The sequence below is a fragment of the Suncus etruscus genome, chromosome 15, assembly GCF_024139225.1.
Source record: "Suncus etruscus isolate mSunEtr1 chromosome 15, mSunEtr1.pri.cur, whole genome shotgun sequence".
In the NCBI taxonomy this organism is placed as follows: Eukaryota; Metazoa; Chordata; class Mammalia; order Eulipotyphla; family Soricidae; genus Suncus; species Suncus etruscus.
The window spans coordinates 38,106,668-38,115,668 of record NC_064862.1 but is presented as its reverse complement, the minus strand read 5'-3'; positions in this window follow the sequence as shown (position 1 = coordinate 38,115,668).

Here is a 9,001-nt window from a genome sequence, read left to right as displayed (position 1 = left end):
AAGATTCCTAAAAATGATGAGTTCTCTTGCTTTGCTTCTATTGGAACTTTGGGCTTCAGTTATTCCCTTACTATGAACGAGATTGTTCTGTGTCTTTTTTTAAATATAATTTTTATTTTAATCATAGTGGCTTACATATCATTGACAATAGTATTTTAGGTACATATTAACATAAAATCAGGGGAATTCCCATCAACGAATTGTCCTCCCTCCATCTCCATTCCCGTCCTACCTCCCATTATCCTTTTCCCTCACCCTTGGGGCTGCCAGAATAAGTGGTCCTTTCTGTGCCCTAGTTTACTACTTAGTGGTCTTTACACCTGTTTGGTCTTGGTTACCTCCCTTATTTCCCCCTCTAATTGGGAGGCTGGGCTAAGAAAGTTCTTGTTATGTGGTTTTGTTTGAAGAAAAGGAAAAGTAATCCACTGGGGGAAAAATCAATATGTTGAAAATGGGCGGAGTCCTTTCTAGAGGCTCTCATCCTAGGTTTTGAGAGACAAAGGGGAAAAAGAAGGTGCACACCCCAACAGTACAAAAAAGTGTCAACTAAAATATCCAGTAAGCACTCCAACAATAAAGATAAGCACCACATAAAAGCCATGGTCTTGAGATAAAAAAACATGGCCAAGCACATAAAGGAAGAAAAGAAAAGAAGAAAAATAAATAAATAAAATATTAATGGAGACAACAACTTCAATAACCCACACCAAAACAAAGAAATTGACAAAAACTAGATAAATAAATAAAAATAAATAAAAAGAATTGTTTTGTGCTTTTTGCCTTTTTTTTTCTTCCCTCCTACACAGGCACAGTTCTGTGTCTATAAACTATCCCTCTTATTACATTTCACTCATTACTGAGACTCTACAGAACCAGTCAAGTATAAGCAAATGACATTAGTTCATAATCTTTATGACTGAGAGTATTCTATGGTGTATATTTAAAAATAATTTCCTTATCCACTCATTTGTTCTTAGGTAATTTGTATTGTTTCCAAATTATAGCAATTGTGACTAAAGCTGCAATGAACAAAGCATTATGGGTTATTTTACTGAACTTTGCTTTTAGACCCTTTAGGTATATCAGGACTGGAATTGCTGGTTGTACAAAAGTTTAACTCAGAGTTTTTTTTTTTGAGAAGAAAGTCCAAAATGTCTTAAAAAAGACTAGACCAATTGACATTTTCACCAGAAATGAGTTAAGGTACCATTTTCCCCACATCAAAGACAACGCTGGTTGAAGTTTTTTTTTTTTTTTTTTTTTTTTTTTGATGAATGTCAATCTCTATGGTATGAGATATTTTATTATTATTATGATTTGCATTTCTTGATGATTAGTGACATAGTTCATTTTATATGCCTATTGGCCATTTGTTTAAGGTGAATCTCCCACTTTTTAATCCCTCAACTATAATGTTCTATAGTGTGCCATCAAGGAATCAATGTGTTTATACCCCCCAATTTTATTTCAGTTAAACAGATAATATTTTAACTGCTTTATCTTAACATAAATAAGCTTTTATGTGTTGTGGGACTAGCTCTTGTGGTCAGGTTTGCATAAGAGGGCTTCTATGAGTCCTCTGAGAAGAGTGGGTTCATGGGTGGCAAAATATGAAGAAAAATTAAAAGGCACACACAAAAGTGTGGGGAGAACAGTGTTCTAATTTTAATTTTTCAGCTAGGAGTTTTATAGGAAAGTGACAGCTGATCACAGGTTATAAGCAGAATGTTTACAATTACAAAGCAGAACTTAACAATAAACCCAATGCATCAAAGCTATATGTATAAGAAGTAAGAGTTCTGAGTTGAAAAGGAGATGGTTAGTTTAACATCTCAAAAACAGTATCTCAAAAGCTAGCCTCAGATGTAAAGTAAGGGATTAGTGAGAAGTACAGAAATATAAGAATTCTTATTCTTCACTTGGATAGGCGCTATTATTTTAGAAGTCCAAGTGAAATGAGAGAGAGCTAAATCCACAGAGGTGTAGTTCTCAATTTTGGGAAGAGACAATAGATCAAAATCTGCTTTTTGGCCAAGCCTTTGAATTCCCAGAAGCAGAAACTGTGAGGGTAATTTGAAGAGAGAAAAAATATATTGTCTTTGACTTGGTTGCTAAAAAATTACTCCAGGTAAGGAAGTTTTAAATCAAGGCTATATTTTGCCTGTGAATAAACAGCAGAAGGGAGAATTAATTTTAGCCAAAATAATATGAAGGAAATATAATGTCAATACCCATAACACAAATCTCAAAAATTTCTCTACAGAATTTTCTCAACTCTCCATGCAGGAGTGAAATACTTCTTCAGTGGGCCTTTTTGGTGTGAAAATCCCTTGTGGATAAATGAAATAGTATCTGTGCTAAAAATATGACATTTTAGTGGGACTACTGTTTTGTCCCCTAGAGAAATATGGGAATTCCTGTACATGGTGAGACATTTATGCTAGGCCTTTCCTAGTATTACATTTCAGAAGGCTCATCAACAATTGGCTTAATTAACAATAGAGCAGCTATCTTCTCTCCCAAATGTAGAACTATTTTAAGATTGTAATAATTGTATTGTTGTTTACTTTTACAAATACATTCATGGATCACTTCTGTAGATATCAAAGGACCATATATGAAGCTGATGATAAAAATCTGGGTATCTACCTTATCCATTATTTATCCAGCCCTTATACCTGTAATTCTAAATAAATTTTACATTAAATACACATTATCATTATTGAATCATATATACACATTACTCATATGTGTTGTACTGATACTAATCCACATATTAATCATATTCAAGAAACTTGAAGTCTGAAGTAATTGTCATACCAGTTAATGTTGTTTTTTATTTATATCAAATCGTATCATTATCTTCATGGTCTAGACTACTTCCCTTAAAATCTTTTATTTTCTATTTACTATTGCTTATTGCCATTAAAACATGACAAGATCTCCATAAATAAGGTGTTTATTATGACTTAATGTTTTAAATATTCAGAAGAATACATGAAATATAATAAGACAATAATTAAGTGGTCACGCTGAGCAACCAAGTTATAGATCACGTATCAAAATTTATATACTGATAGATACCATGTTCACAATGAGACAGCTCCATAAATTCACTTTTTTTTCTTGAGAAATTTAACTAAACTGTGAAAAAACCCTGGGTATAGAAATATGAGAAATATGTTACTATAATATTAGAAAAAATGAATATTCATAAGTAATCTAAACAATATAATAAGCATTAGATATTGGTTCCTTTTCTGGAGTCACTGTAGCCTCTAATATTTTAATTATTAGATATATATTCTACTTAAAATTTCTGCATGACCACAAGAAACATTATTCATGTTTTGGACAAATATTCATGATTGAACTAATATATGCTACAGTTAGTTTTATGATCCCAAAATTTGGTGAGGCCAAGTATACATATAATTAAAAACAAAAACAAACAGAAAGCCTATTGAAATGACACATTACCTAAAACTGAGTAACCTCTAGAAATATTAAATAATATTTTGAAATTGTTTAAAAACTGAATCTATATTAGAAACTCTGAAATTTCATGAACTGTAAAAACAAATAGACAAAAAAAACTATATTTTGTATCACCTTGTTGTTAAGCTATTTGCTCATCCCTAAGCATTCTTGATAGTTGTCTTTTCATGATTTTCAATAAAATTTCATAATTGCAGTGTATGTTTCCATAAGTGCTATGTTCTTCTGGAGTGAACATAGAACAGAGCCAGCAGCAAGCCCCAGCATAATCAGGCATGGCCCAATAAAAAAATTTTAAGTAAGAAAAATGCATTAATGGTTGAATACTAAAAACTATGATTAATTTCTTACAAATAAAGTTGTGCTGCTCTCCACATTATAAGTTTCTTGAATAAGTTTCATTTTGAAATCATTATTCTTTTCATTACAGAGCATTAGCAGGATCAAAATGACCTAGTTAATTGCTTTCATCCCATAAAAATGTTTAGGCACACTTGAACATTTTTAAACTCTTTTGTACCATCTTGTTATTAACTTATTTGTTCATTCTAAGAATTTTTCACAGTTGCCTAATGAGTTCTCAGTGACATCCATAAGATGTTGCAATTAAAATATGGAATCACGACTCAGTTAAAGCTTGTAAGTTGTTCATTCTGGGAAGACTGTATCTCATAATGTATCTCAACATGGGACCCTCCAGGACTAAAATCTAAGCACTGAGTCAGAAGGAAGCCCTGAGTACTGCTGGATGTGCTAAGACTCCCAAATAACTGAGAACATGCATGTGCCCTCTCCAACTTCATGACCATGCACCTGCACAGCTCCAGTCTCTGGCCATTCGTCCATAAAAAAAAAAGACACCCAAATAAATGAATAAATAAATAAAATATAACATTGAAGATACCTGGTGTTTGGTATACTAACTTTACACTGTTTCCAAAGACCTGGAATTTAGATGGTTTCCCTGTAACATATTTGGTGCCTGAAACTACAGCAATCAACAACTCTATGAAGAGCCAAAGCAAACGATTTTGCTTTGACACCTTGGCAGATATTAGAATAATAGCTGAAGGTAAGCAAAATGGAAATTCTCCTTCTTCAGCTGAATTATAAATCGATCATGAATTGACTCAGCTAGGTGGCAATTGATTTATACCACCACATATCTAGTTTCATGCCAGTAACTGAGTACATTAATAAAACATAATCTTGCCTTAAAGTCTAATATGTATTCAGACCAGATAGCAGGTATTGTGTGAACTCCATGCCTTTGTGCACTTCTTTCATGCCTGCCATATCTATAAATATTTCCTTTGCTAAGTGCTCAGGAAAACCCTCCAGAGGTGTTCAGTTTTACTTCACAGCAATAGAAACTGGTTGTTACTCAATATCTTCAATAAAACCTGTCAAGGTTAATTCCTATGCTGTTTGTGATGAGGTCAAACTGATACAGGAATCTTCGCAGTTAGATTAGATGTAGTTCCCTTTTCTCTAATGCCCACCAGTATAAACTTACATGTGGCTTATACTATCACTTAACCCTGTGAATTTTTTTGTTTGTGTGTTTGCTTATTTGCAGTCTATATCTGATAGTATTCACAGCTTATTCCAGGTTCTGGGCTTAGGGATCAATCCTGGCAGCATTCTGGGAACTATGTGCATTGCCAGTGGTAGAACCTGGGGTCAGGGATAAGCAATGTAAGTGTCTAAATTCTTTCTACCACTGCAGAACCCCCAAACATAGTTGTAAACAAAAATCTGAAGCACAAACATGAGTTTCAATTTCCAAAATGTTTTTTTTTCTCTTTTTTTTCCTGTATGTGGAACAACCTGTCCTTCTAATTTCAATTTCATCAGCAGAAATTTTGCAGATTTCCATTTTTAAATTACCTTACAAATTTTTTATCTTCTCAATTAAAATACTTCCTTTTCTAAATTTGATCCATCCTAACAAAAATAGCTAGTTCAATTTCTATGTATATTTTTATCTGTATTATGCTTTATATTTTTATGAAAATGGGTATTTCAGCATAATCTATTTTGTCCTGAACACTTTACTACATTATGAAGATTATAATAAATATCTTTAAATTGCATTTTTAAAAATATTTTCACTCCTTTAATTCTATTTATTTAATGTTCTAGTGCTTTGAGGATAAAATATGAGGCTATTTCTCCCTGGTATTATGAAATTCCCTCAGTGTTTCTTAATGATTGCTCAATAGGATTAACAACTTCCTTAGATAAAACTCAACCATTCACTATAGATGCTTAGTACATGTGTGGATCTGTGCCAGATATAAATCCACAAAGTGTAGAAATAGAGACACCAAACACAGCTTTGGAACAGAAATTAAAAAAAACTGCTTTCATATTGGATCTATTATCTAATAGACAATACTAAGATACTTGAAATCATTGTGCCAAGGAATTCAAAAGCACAGAAGACAAACAGAATATCTTTAGAAAGTAAAGTCAATATTAATTTAATGTCACTAATAAAGAGGATATTGTTATATTTTTTATTGGACTGGCAACTAAAGATATCTCTTTACATGGTATTTTTCCTATTTATTCCTGCTAATATGAATTCTCCTGTATGCATGCATACAGACAATATCCATTTCATAATTTTTCACTGTTTTCTGTTACTCTGTTACTTAACTCTGTTACTTATCCACCTCTATAATGAATGTAAGAAGAAAAAGAGGAAAATATTGTAGACCTTTTCTTATGTAACAAATAATCACAGAAGACAAGAACACTAGAATGGATCTTTGCCTTCTATCATGTAGTGCTTTGTGATGTTGAGACTGGAATGTGAAATGCAATTTCACCTCAGGCAAGTTTTCAAGGAATTAAATATAATACTATCCATAAGGTAGAGCTCAATATCTTTATTCTACCATTTTTTCTCCTTCATGTTTATCATTGTTGATATTATTGTACTGTTTGTTGCAGTTCTCTATGGCAGTGACACACTTATGACTAAAGATCACAACAAAGGTTCCACAAGGATCCCAGTTGGAAATAGGGTGTGCAAAGGGTTAAACTCACTCCTTTATATCTTTAATTTGGGTACAACCAAGCCAACCATATTCTGGGGACTAAATCTGTTAATCCATTTCTTTTCTTCCTTTTTTTTTTTGTTTTTTCAAGCCACACCCATTTGATGCTCAGGGGTTACTCCTGGCTAAGTGCTCAGAAATTGCCCCTGGCTTGATGGGACCATATGGGACACAGGGGGTTTGAACCGTGGTCCTTCATTGGCTAGCGCTCACAAGGCAGACACCTTACTTCTAGCTCCACCTCGCCAGCCCCTTCCATATCAAAGAAAAACACATCATATAACCTTTTAGATATCACAATTTTATTATAAGATTTACTAGGAGCACAGGGTTTTTCAGTTTGGCTTTATTTTCATTATCATTTATATAGCCTTAAATGTATACCTTTAAAGCTGAATATGATGGATATAATAAGGCAGGTTTTATAATTATTATTGTATTTTCCTTACATTATACTTTAAACAATATGAACGGATAAACTCAGATAGAATGAATTGTACTAAATATCTATTGAGTATTTTATAGAATCTGATAGCCTCCAGGAAATAAAGGTTCAGAAAGCAATTAGCTACAAAGTAGGCTAAATTAGCGTTTCATGCATATTCATAGCCTTATAATTATTAAATAATATTTAATTAAAATTTAATAAAATGTAAATAGTACACATTGCTAATATTTGCCTTCAAATTATTTTTGTTACTATATTTGTGGAGTTAAAAATTATTTGGGGGACCGAAGAGATAGCATGGAGGGTGGGGCATTTGCCTTGCATGCAGAAGGATGGTGGTTTGTATCCCGGTATCCCAAATGGTCCCCCAAAACTGTCAGAAGTGATTTCTGAGCATAAAGCCAAGAGTAACCCCTGAGTGCTGCTGGGTGTGACCCAAAAACCAAAAAAATAATTTATTTGGGAGTCAGATGTTTTCATATTTATGGAGTTTGAATGTTAATTAATTAGGGCAAATAATCATATCAAACTAAAATACTAGAAATAATTATACTCGGGGCTGGCGAGGTGGTGCTAGAGGTAAGGTGTCTGCCTTGCAAGTGCTAACCAAGGAAGGACCGCGGTTCAATCCCCCCCAGCGTCCCATATGGTCCCCCCAAGCCAAGGGCCATTTCCGAGCTCTTAGTCAGGAGTAACCCCTGAGCATCAAATGGGTGTGGCCTGAAAACCAAAAAAAAAATTATACTCTACAACAAATCTAATTTTGTGTACAGAAGTCATAATAGGAGTTATAAATTAATAATTACTGCACTATATATCAAAATTATTATTTTCTAAATTACATTGTATTGATTTAAATCTCACTTATTAATAATTTTTGGAATTTACCACAATCATTAATTACACACTTAAGTTAAAATTTTTAATATTTCTTTTCTGTTGTAGTTAATACATAAGTGTCATGTATATAATATACTGATTCATTATCTATATATTTTTATATGAAACTATCATCACAATGATGTCTAATGAACATTTATCATCACACATAGTAATATGTTTTTTTTCTAAAGAGAACTGTTAACAACTCTTTTAAAAATATTCAAGTAATAATACAGTATTATTAACTATAGTCACCATCTGTGTATTGTATTTTTTAAAATTATTTTATAACTGAATATTTGGAGATATTTAATTATATTACTTTAGAAACGATTATGGCAAAATACTATTTTTTATGATACAATGTTTTCATCAGTCATTAATTTGCAGTGTAGGAAAAAACTTTGGAGACAATAATCATTGACATGTTCTTTCATTTAATGGATGAGTAGTTAAGAATCTTTCTCCAAAAATAAGGCCTAGAAAAAGAAAATATCCATATTCTAAGTCTTCTTATTGATATTATGTCATATCCAAGCTTCACACTGATAGACATATCAACATAGACACCTAAAATCAGTGCTTAATTGACTTCAAAGAGATATTTTAATTTCTTTTTTGGTTTTGGGGTCACACCCAGCAGTGCTCAGGGGTTACTCAAGGCTGTGCTCTCAGAAATAGGTCCTGGCAGGCATAAGGGACCATATGAGATGCTGGTATTCGAACTGGGGTCCATCCTGTGTTGGTTGCATGCAGGGCAAAGGCCTTATATTTCTCCGGCCACATATTTTAATTTTATAAATCACAATTACTACAACCCTTATGCTTAATTATCTTTCCTACTCATGAAAGCAATAGAGAAGACAAAGTTAAATTATTTGAACTCTGACAGATAAGAAAAAAGGTCCATTATTAGAAGGAAAAACATTTCACCTAGTATCTGTACCAATTATATTTAAAAATGATAATTAGCTATCTTCTTAACTTCTATTTTTTTAATTTTTTAATTTTTAATTATGAGAACAAGGATGCAAAGAAAGAGGACAAGGTAAAGTTACAGTGGAAGAACAATCACCCATAACATAATTCTCAGAAGTCCCCTTGC